Source organism: Procambarus clarkii, chromosome 9 (genome assembly GCF_040958095.1).
Source record: "Procambarus clarkii isolate CNS0578487 chromosome 9, FALCON_Pclarkii_2.0, whole genome shotgun sequence".
Lineage (NCBI taxonomy): Eukaryota > Metazoa > Arthropoda > Malacostraca > Decapoda > Cambaridae > Procambarus > Procambarus clarkii.
In genome coordinates this window covers 18,376,553-18,388,514 of record NC_091158.1, presented here as the reverse complement: position 1 = coordinate 18,388,514, position 11,962 = coordinate 18,376,553, and positions in this window count along the sequence as shown.

The window sequence follows — 11,962 nt, the reverse complement described above, 5'->3', positions numbered from 1 at the left end:
GCCACTGACAAATCATAATCGATGTTACATCAGGTTATTCCTCCTTCCGTTAACGACCGCTCGTATAAATGTTTACATTTGGATAGGCGAGCTTAATATAAAATTTAAATTTTATTATAATAATAATAATATCAACAATTCTTTATTTAGGTAAAAGTACATACATACAAAATGAGTTGTAAGCAGAATGTTGAATTTCTAGATAGAGCAAGTATATACTATGCCTAACGCCACTAATACGCACAGCGATTTGGGCAAGATGCGAGGAAAAAAAAACTTAAAAACTAAGACTTAAAACTAATTAAGATCAAAAGCAAGACATAAAACTGAAGTAGAAAAAAGACTGACAATAATTACAATGGAACATCTGATAAATATTCTAACTAAATAAATGGGGCCTAACAGCTGAGTGGACAGCGCTCGGGGTTCGTAGTCCTAAGGGTCTGGGTTCGATCCCCGGCGGAGGAGGAAACAAATGGGCAGAGTTTCATTCACCTTGATGCCTCTGTTCACCTAGCAGTAAATAGGTACCTGCTGAGAGTTAGACAGCTGCTACAGGCTGCTTCCTGTTACAAGAAGAAGTTGATTAGGTAGTATCTAATTAGTATCTTATCTAGTTTTTCACTTAAACTGATTGAGAGAGGAGCAGTCTTTGACATGATAGGGAAGGTCGTTCCACATTTTGGGACCCTTGATTTGCAGAGCATTTCTAGTGTGGTTGCCCACTCTTGGACCAAGGTATGAGGAGGACAATAACAAATGAATACAAAGGAGACACTTAAGGATGACAGGCATAGACTATTACAATATGAAGTCCGTAGTTGTAGCAATAGTACAGTAGTTTATTTACATTTACGTTATGTATTTTGTATTACGTAGTAATTGTTATTATTAAATGTAACAGTTTCACATTAAAATTAACACAAAATAACCAATTCAATTGAACTTTCTTGAAAATTTATAGTCTAATATAGTAACACCATTCGTACACGCCAGCTTCGTTCTTAATTCATACTCGGGGCTCCCGGGTTCGATTCCCAGGCGGTACAAAAATAGTTGTACACGTTTCCTTTCTCCTAATGACTCTACTTACCTAACAGTAAATATGTACCAGGGAGTTAGACAACTGTTATGTGCATCCTGGGAATGGTAAGTTTAGTTCGACCTTGTGGAGACCTCGACATATTTACCAAAGAGCCACTACCACTAGTGGCCTCAACGAGGACAGGAAGCCGGCAGCTTGTCGAAGGACCCCCCCACCCAATTGCCTTGATAATCTTTTTCCAGTTCGATTTTTAAATTAAAAAAATCTTGGCATCTACGACTTCGGCGGGTAGGCGGTTCCGTGGGTTTATAACCCAGGGGGGTGAAAAAGCATCTCCTGTTCTCAGTCCCGCATTGTGGCTTGTCGGGCTTGAATCTGTTGCTCCTTGACTGTGTCACATTCGACCTTTTGAAGAAATTTTTCGGATCAACATCCACCAAATTGTTGAGTATTTTGAAAGTTTAAATGAGATCTGCCCCCTGTCATGCCTGGTTTGCAGCGTTGTTAGCCTCGTGGCCCTCAACCGTTCCTGATACGTGAGATAATTTAGCTCTGGAAAGATTTTTGTTGCTCGGTGTTGCACTTTCTCCAGAGCAGCGGAAGACGAGGTCTTCATGCTTGGATACAGTAATACAAAAGGGGCCGCACCAGAGATTTATACAATCGAATCACCACCTTCCTTCCTTTAAGTCAAAGGCACGTTTGATTACTCCAAGTGTTTTCACAGAGGTCACGACCTCTCCGTAGGGTGCAGTCGCACCTCCACAGATCTCCAGTATCAGCTAATGATACTGGTAATGGCTCCAAAGGGCCACCACTTACGGGCTATTCATGCCCGTGCCACCTTTTGGGTGGCTTAATCTTCATCAATCAATCAATCAATCCAAGTGTTTGATGGGCTTTTTTCGAGAGCAGCCCCTACCTGCTGTGCAACCTTTCAATGAGTGGTGGATTTTGACTCCAAGGTCATTTTCTTCATCAAATCTGCTGTAATGGAATGTTAAAGCCTAATACGTTTATTTATAAATACACAGGTTTCATGTCCTCGCCAAAACGATTAATAATAATAATAATAATACACACTATAATGAATTATTCACACTAGGAAATCGTGACTAGGGAGACCCAGAACGCTCATTACAATTCCCAAGAGTGTTCCAATGATTTTTGAACAACAATACTATTTTATTTGCAACTTATACAAAGGAACATATTAGAGTGGTTATTTAGTAGGTTCACTAACTGCATATTATATATATATATATATATATATATATATATATATATATATATATATATATATATATATATATATATATATATATATATAAAGGGAAGGGAGTACCACCTCTAGCTGGAAGAAGGGGGACCCATAGCCTCGGAGGAAACCACGCATAACGCATTAGAGGGAATGTTTATATATATATATATATATATATATATATATATATATATATATATATATATATATATATATATATATATATATATATATATATATGAGAAAAATCATCTCAAATTTGTCGCAACTGTTTACATAAATCAAGAGTGTTGGCTTTGGCCGATCTTTTCCGAGGTAGCCTCGTGAAAGGAGGCTTTCATACGGTATCCCTGCCACATCCAGCACACTAATAAAATAATTTTTAACTTTACCTAGGAGCAGAGAAGCAAAGGGATAAAAAAAAAACCCGAAGAGACGCCATTTTTAATTTATAATGGTTCGCTTTTTTGTGTGTGGACTAAGTACATAAATATAATATGACAGAGCGTGTGTGTGTGTGTGTGCGTGTGTGTGTGTGTGTGTGTGTGTGTGTGTGTGTGTGTGTGTGTGTGTGTGTGTGTGTGTGTGTGTGTGTGTGTGTGTGTGTGCTGCAGCTTTATCAATGCAAAGGACTAATTAGACGCCAGTGAAGCAGAGAGCCCCCAAGGGCATGGGAACAACGCAGTTCAAGGGGCAACTGAGTTACAACTAGAATACCAGCTCTTCTGACCTAGGAGAATAGCTCTGTCTTCCCGTGTCAGAAAACAGCCGGCAAGACTTCAGTGTTTTAATTCGGTATATATATACCTTCCATCGCCCCTCTCCCTCCCCCCCTTCCCCCCCCCATTCCTACCCTCACAACCCATACCCATCGAATCCTGTGCCCTCAGGGAGGGAGAAGGAGACTTTAGTGTGGGCGGCGAAGTAGCAGGGGGCGCCAGGAGCTTGTTGTGGGTGGCGCAGTGGGCGGCGAAGTAGCAGGGGGCGCCAGGAGCTTGTTGTGGGTGGCGCAGTGGGCGGCGAAGTAGCAGGGGGCGCCAGGAGCTTGTTGTGGGTGGCGCAGTGGGCGGCGAAGTAGCAGGGGGCGCCAGGAGCTTGTTGTGGGTGGCGCAGTGGGCGGCGAAGTAGCAGGGGGCGCCAGGAGCTTGTTGTGGGTGGCGCAGTGGGCGTGAAAAGCGGACACCCACACCGGAAAACAAGTGATAAGAAAAAAACGGCAACTGTTAGCGGACCGAGAAGCTTGATTTACTGACTTGGAATGAGGCTGCGAATTGTGCGAGGCTCCCGAGGATATTTGTGAAGGAGCAGGAGAATGAGGAGGAGGCGGAGGAGGAGGAAGAGGAGCAGCACAAGGAGGAGCAGGCGCAAGGGGAAGGAGGGAAGGGGAGGGAAAGATGGGCAGGAGTAGGGACATCATGACGAGGAACAGAGGGGGATAGAGCTCGGAAAAGGAGGAAGACGGGGAACGGAAGAAATATAAGGAGCAGGAGCAAAATCTTAAGGAAGATTAGGAAGAGTGGGAGGATGAGCAGGTTTAGGAGTAAAAAGAGGGGGGAGGGGGAAGGGAGTGAAGTAACCCATAGTGTTAAAAAAAGCTCGAAAAATAACTATAATTCAGGACTGACTCTCCTCTCACCTATGCCTTCACCCCCCCAGCACCCCCTATCGCACCCCCTCCCCCATCACCCCCTTAACCCCCCCCCCAAACAGCAGAGGAAGCCTGATGCTCCGCCAGCAACAACTCCCGCCATTAAACGGGTAACTTAAAAATTCCCAGCTCGCGATAGACAGCCTCATACCTCCTTTATGATTTCAAGTACATTGCTTCATTGACTTACTATCTGAGGAGAACAGCATCGTGGTGTATAGGCTTGGCAAGGCTTTAAATGAGTGCTTCTTGTAACATGTCGACAAAGATCTTGAAAGACGATGTTTAAATTTGCACAGTCTTGCTTATTACAAATTATAAATGTCTTTGTGAAGTCAGCTCTGTACACACACACACACACACACACACACACACACACACACACACACACACACACACACACACACACACACACACACACACACACACGGAGGCAGAGAGACTGACAAGTTAAACACACAACAGTACTTGTCGAATCTTCTCAAAATGAACTAAAAACACAAACACAAATCTCCTCGTTGTTTTTTTCCCTGGAAGCAAAACGTTCCTTATGCAAATGAGTCCCAGAGGAAAAAGAACAAGCGGGCTCGTCTTCCCGCCGTAATTGTGCAAAGTTTCACTTGAAGGGAATCTGGCGCCAAAAAGCCCCCCCCTCTCTCTCCCCCCCACACAACTAATTAACAAAATCCAAACCTGATGTCGACACCACACCACTGACAGCCCTGAGGGCGGATGGTCAAAGTCGCTGGCGATTAATTCGTGTTTTTAAACAGTTTCGTATCTGCATTATTTACATCTTAAGGCGACATGTCGTTGTAACCTCAGATGTAACGTTGTTGACATCTGAGGTTAATTAAGCTGGTATAGTCGTCTACACAGTGACTTACCCGTCACAGTAAGCCGTTCCTGTGACGGGTAAGCCCACTACGGGCTCACCATAGCCTGTGCTACTTGTGGTTCTCAGTAGCTGAATCTAAAACAACAACAACGACCTACACGGATCACCCCGATATGGATGTAAATACACTCAAATTAAAGGTGACCATCTGTAATGTAGCCTCACGGACATTGCTAAATTTCAGATAGAGCGTGTTTGAGTGCCAGTTCAAAACAGCCGTGTCAGTGTACAAATAATTACGGACTTCACTGTATGCCATTGATTTTCTTTACTGGGAATAAATACGAACTGTTTCACGTGGAAGCAAACTCGCTTTCTGTAGTATATTCTCTTCTTCTAGTGGCTCAACTACTTGGGCTGGACGGTAGAGCGACGGTCTCGCTTCGTGCAGGTCGGCGTTCAATTCCCAGCCGTGCAAGTGGTTGGGCACCATTCCTTTTCTCTCCCTCGTCCCATCTCAAAATCCTTATCCTGACCCTCTTCCCAGTGCTATATAGTCATAATGACTTGGCGCTTTTCCGCTGATAGTTCCCTTCCCTTCTTATTGTGTGTGTGTGTGTGTGTGTGTGTGTGTGTGTGTGTGTGTGTGTGTGTGTGTGTGTGTGTGTGTGTGTGTGTGTGTGTGTGTGTGTGTACTCACCTATATGTGCTTGCAGGATCGAGCATTGACTCTTGGATCCCGCCTTTCTAGCTATCGGTTGTTTACAGCAATGACTCCTGTCCCATTTCACTATCATACCTAGTTTTAAAAGTATGAATAGTATTTGCTTCCACAACCTGTTCCCCAAGTGCATTCCATTTTTCTACTACTCTCACGCTAAAAGAAAACTTCCTAACATCTCTGTGACTCATCTGAGTTTCCAGTTTCCACCCATGTCCCCTCGTTCTGTTATTATTACGTGTGAACATTTGATCTATTTCCACTTTGTCAATTCCCCTGAGTATTTTATATGTCCCTATCATATCTCCTCTCTCCCTTCTTTTCTCTAGTGTCGTAAGATTCAGTTCCTTCAGCCGCTCTTCATATCCCATCCCTCGTAGCTCTGGGACAAGCCTCGTCGCAAACCTCTGAACCTTCTCCAGTTTCTTTATGTGTTTCTTCAGGTGGGGGCTCCATGATGGCGCGGCATACTCTAAGACGGGTCTCACGTAGGCAGTGTAAAGCGCCCTAAAAGCTTCCTCATTTAGGTTTCTGAATGAAGTTCTAACCGAGGTCTGACCGAGGTGTTGATGAGAGTGATTACCTCAGCCCGTCCCTGAATCTCTAATGGCCCCAAGTTGTCTGAAAATTAGGCCAAGTTTGGAATGTGGCCCAAAACTGTTGTCACTTTCCCTCCTCCTCTCGACGTGCATGACACCATCTCGACGGTGTTGGCACTATCCTTTGACACCGGTGCCACTAGCCTTTGACACTGCTGCCACTAGCCTTTGACACTTGTGCCATCCCCTCTTACACACTTCTGCCACCTGACAAACTGAAGAAGAAGAAGAAATGTTAAAAATTTATATATCTGTGACCAAACAGGACTTCAATTCAAGTAACCAGATGTTAATAGTTTACATTAATTTGTATTTATCACCCCCATACATGGGTAAACACCCCCCCCCCCCTCTCTCTCCCTGACCTGGAGGTTTCTGCTAGACTTCCAGCTGGAAACTGGAAACTTTTCCCGGTGGCAAATTTCGCCAGCAACTTGAGAAAAGTTTCAGGCATAATGGCGGTAGAGGAAGCATAGAGCCAACGTCCACTGGGACAGGCAGGAGGCTGCCTCACTCACACCAGGCTCTACAGAGTCACAATGAGCTGTGGCACTCACACGCGAGGCTCTATATTGTCACCAGGAGCCACGACACCCGCACACGCACGCATAAACGCACGCAGTCAGCGTTCGGGATTCACAGTCGACGGATCCGGATTCGTCCCACAAGTTGACTAATCCCCCGGGTACCTATTTACTACTGCTAGGTAAACAGGTACATTAGCGGAAAGAACCTTACCCCCAAGCATTTTCTGCCCCGCCCGGGGATTCGAAGCCCAGGATTCTCGATTGCGAGTCGAGAACAAACCCAACTGTACTACCGAGACCCAGTATATAAGTAGACAAGAAGATAAAGTAGATGCAGTAGATAAGATAGAGAAAAATAAGTTGGGAGTTAGAACATCAGAAAGCCGACGGTTAGAAAGGCGGGGTCCAAGAGCTAACAGCTCGATCCTGCAGGCATAAATAGATAGTAAACACACACACACACACACACACACACACACACACACACACACACACACACACACACACACACACACACACACACACACACACACACACCAAAGAGCGAAAGCTCAACCCCCGCAAGCACAAATAGGCGAGTACAAATAGGTCAGTACATACACACACACACACACACACACACACACACACACACATACGCAGGTGCTGGAGCGATACCTGACGCACATACGCAGGAGTCGGGACAACTAGACAGTCACAGACCCACAGATATCTGCGCTTCGAAACACTGTGTTTCGTCATACGCAAAAACATTAATTTGATTCAAATATCTCGGTACGTATTGCTTCCGTCTCAAGGACTTGACTTAATTCGCGTTTTTGATGCAAAAACTTAACTTAACTTTGAAATCTATGCGAGGCGGTTCATCACGATGATAATACTGAGAGAGAGAGAGAGAGAGAGAGAGAGAGAGAGAGAGAGAGAGAGAGAGAGAGAGAGAGAGAGAGAGAGAGAGAGAGAGAGAGAGAGAGAGAGAGAGTGAGTTCTTTTTACTCGACAAGATTATCTGGAAGGTAAGTAATACAAACGAGTTTTTAATTACTCCTCCAGAGATTACAAACACAGGCACGCACACGCACACACACACACACACACACACACACACACACACACACACACACACACACACACACACACACACACACACACACACACACACACACAGCCTCAGAGACATTAGAAATAATTTTTTCAGTGTCAGAGCAGATAGTAAATGGAATGCACTAGGAAGTGATGTGGTGGAGGGTGACTCCATACACAGTTTCAAATATAGATATGATAGAGCCCAATAGGCTCAGGAATCTGTACTCCGGTGAAGTGACATTTGAAAGGCTGGACCAAAGAGCCGAAGCTCAACCCCCGGAAGCACAACTAAGTGAGTACAACTAGGTGAGAACACACACACACGTGAGAGGCAAATCCTGGAATCAGAGAGAGAGAGAGAGAGAGAGAGAGAGAGAGAGAGAGAGAGAGAGAGAGAGAGAGAGAGAGAGAGAGAGAGAGAGAGAGAGAGAGAGAGAGAGAGAGAATAGCCCCACACGAGTCAGCTTCCCTTTATAATTCCTCCCATTCCACCCAAGAAGGAAGTTCAAAATCAGTCCCAGCTTGCTTACGAAGCACAGTTTATTCCAGTTCCAAGTACAACACCTCAAGCCATGTCGATACTCCACCCACAGAAAACGTATTCACCCCAACAACACACACTTATAAGTTCCCAAACAACGCCCCAATCGTGCATTTGGGAGCCCTGACAGTAAGTGATGCCTCGTATTTTGCGTGTAGCGTCGTATTTTGCGTGTAGCGTCCTATTTTGCGTCCGTACGCACAACGAGGCTTCGCAAAACAATTCACCATACGTCTTTCGACTCAAAGCTACACACACACATGTAACCACTAAATGCGTCAATTTGGATAAGTAATTCCTAATAACCATCACTTTGCCCGACTCAGTAAGCTTCAACTCTAAAGATACTTGTGTCCGCAGCTAAGGACGGATATAACAAGCGTGTATTAACAGTATCAGAATCTCTTTCATGCGGATTCCATTTCAAGTTGGCCTACGAATGTATGATAAACCCATATAGTTAGAAGCAGCGAACTAACTATAACTATCCATCACCTTTAAATAACCTGAGAAGAATAACACAACAAGAACTTAAACCAAATATTGAGCCTAAGCACTAAGGACCGTAAACTAATTAAGAAAATCAAACTAATTAAAGCAAAAATGTATGCCCATAAACTGAATAACAATAGCAGTATATGCGAAGCTTTACAAAGCCTAAACAAAGACTCATTCACACTGTTATACACGACATACGTCAGACCACATACATGATTTATGCAGCTCCAGAATGCACTAGAATCAGAGAGTGAGGTGGGGATGGAGGGGGGGGGGAAAGAAGGAGGAAAGCCATATCTCTACATCGATTTAAGAACTATTTAGTTCCACAACGTCGAGCCAGACATAATTACACCTGATGTAATTATGTCTACCCAGGGAGGCCGGGGCCCAAGAGCCAGGTCCCACTGCCTGTAAGCACACAGGTAAATACTAGCGGGTAACCCGCCACATTCATATATATGTTAATTATACAAGTTTGAAGTATATTTATAGTTAATGAAACATGCCATGGAAGTTAGTTTATATGTTACGAAGAATTACTGATAAAACTGTGTTTGTTGAAGTGTCTGCGTTCATGTGTGTGTGTGTGTGTGTGTGTGTGTGTGTGTGTGTGTGTGTGTGTGTGTGTGTGTACACAGGGTGTGAGTGCTTACCAATCAAGTGACTTAGAAGCGATGGTTGTTACCATGGTCACACCTCGTTATCAATCATACTTGTGCTAACTACTTGCTAGTTTGAATTGTTACAAATGAGAGAGAGAGAGAGAGAGAGAGAGAGAGAGAGAGAGAGAGAGAGAGAGAGAGAGAGAGAGAGAGAGAGAGAGAGAGAGAGAGAGAGAGAGAGAGAGAGATCTGAATGCTCCCTGCATGGATGCTAGTATATCTGAGAGTTGTGTGATTATGTATGTGTGTGGTGTGTGTGTGTGTGTGTGTGTGTGTGTGTGTGTGTGTGTGTGTGTGTGTGTGTGTGTGTGGAGGAAAAAGAAATAGTAGTTAGTACCAGTCGATTGATTGTCAGTTGAGAGTCGGACTGAAAGAGCAGAGTTCAACCCCCGCAAGCACAACTAGGCGAACACAACTAAGTGAACACACACACACACACACACCGCCTGGATGCCGCCGCCCATAGCAACTAACTCCTAACTTACTATTTACCGCTAGATAAACAGACGCCCCAGGCGAAAGAAACCTCTACCCATTTGCTTATGCCTCAGTCGAGAACCAAATAAACAAACCAGAACCCAACAGAAGCTCACCAATCAACACACACACACAGGAACCCAGCAGCAGAACCAGACATTAAGCAACACACGACAACCAACATGCAACACAGACCAGAAACCAAGCAACAGACATACAACAGGCATCAACAGGAACCAGGCAACAGGAGGCAGGCTGCCCATTACTAAAACAGCTGTAACGGAGCAGTCGTCGAGTCCAGCGTCGTTAAAATACACTAAAAAATCATTAACTCGCAGATATTCAGTAGCAGCCGAGTGGCTGCCAGAACGACAGCATAACGAGAGTGATTTATCAAACGTTCGCATCCCGAAATGACGGAAAATTGGATTGAGAGAGAGAGAGAGAGAGAGAGAGAGAGAGAGAGAGAGAGAGAGAGAGAGAGAGAGAGAGAGAGAGAGAGAGAGAGAGAGAGAGAGAGAGAGAGAGAGAGAGAGAGAGAGAGAGAGAGAGAGAATAAGTACACAAAGATCAAATGCACGAAAAATCAAACAGACAGCCAGCGCTCACACACACACACACACACACACACACACACCCTTGCTATTGTCATTTCTCCAGAGATTGCACTAATGTACAATTCAGATGAGGAGGTGTGTGACGCCAGCCCGACTGGCAGGGTCCCGGGGGGGCTAAGCAGCTTGCAGGGAACTCACCAACTGCTTCGCTAAGTCGATTAAAACTTGCTAATTATGCTCTAAACCTCTTTTCCTTCCCCGTTTCTTGTTAGTTTCCTCCTCTTTTTAGACGACTGGGATGGATTTTTTCCCCCTCAACCCCTCCCCCACCCCACTCCGTCCTCCCTGCGAGGATGATATTTTTTCCCGTCTTGGTGTCGTGGAGATGTCGACAAGGTTCGTCTTGAGTATGCGGACAGGGTTCGATTCCTGAATCACTCAGTAGGGGGGAGGAGAATATGGTTGGGGTTCGATACCCCCATGGTTCGTGACCCACAAATTACAGGCCTCTTCAGGTACACTATCACCTTCCAATACAATGAGAGTCAACTTTAGTTTGGCTTAAAAAAAGACTTAAAAAGAAAGTTTATATGAATCATAAGTCTTGACTAAAGTTGGAATATGCAGCACCGGCGTGGACCCCCCCAGCCCAAGACACAAGGCATGGCAGAGACCGCAGGCGAATGCTTGTAAATGGGATATGTAATTGTTAAGATAAGCAATGTGTCACTGCGACATGACGAAAACGTTTGGGCACGTCTCCCTACACACCTGACGCCCCTGTTCAGCAACCAATAGAAAATAGGTATACGTGAGGGGGGGGGGGGGTTGATTTAGACGACTGTTGAGGGTTGCATCATGTGGAAAGCTCAATCATGTGCCCAAGTGGGACCTCGACAAACCAGCTTGAACCTCAATAGGCGGGACCAAAGAGCCAGAGCTCAACCCTCGCAAGCACAACTAGGTAAGTATACTAGGTGTAATAATATAAGAAAAATAATTTAACAAACCGAAAACAAGAAAATAATTTATAAGAACAAAACACGAAAATATTAAAAGAAAACAGAAAAGCACAGGAGGATCAAACAGAAAGTTACTGGACAAAACATTGGACAAAGCATTGGACAAAACACTAGACAAAACACTGGACAAATCACTGGTCAAAAACTGTTCTGCAAGCAGTAACTAGGTCGTTTCCCTCCCTCCCTCCCTTCCTCCCTCACTCCCTCCCTCCCTCCCTCACTCCCTCCAGTCATCAACATTGCAACATCTAACTCTTGCAAAACTTCAACAGTCACACAATTGCATCTCTCTCTCTTTTTCCACGACATTAAAAACAATTTAACAAATGAAGATCTCCAATAATTCTATAAGCAACACCTTTCACAACACCCCCATGCACAACACAACACCCCCTCACTACACACAACACCCCTCACAATACACAACACCTCCACAACACATAAATCAGCAATAACCAATTGGAATCTAAATGTATGAAG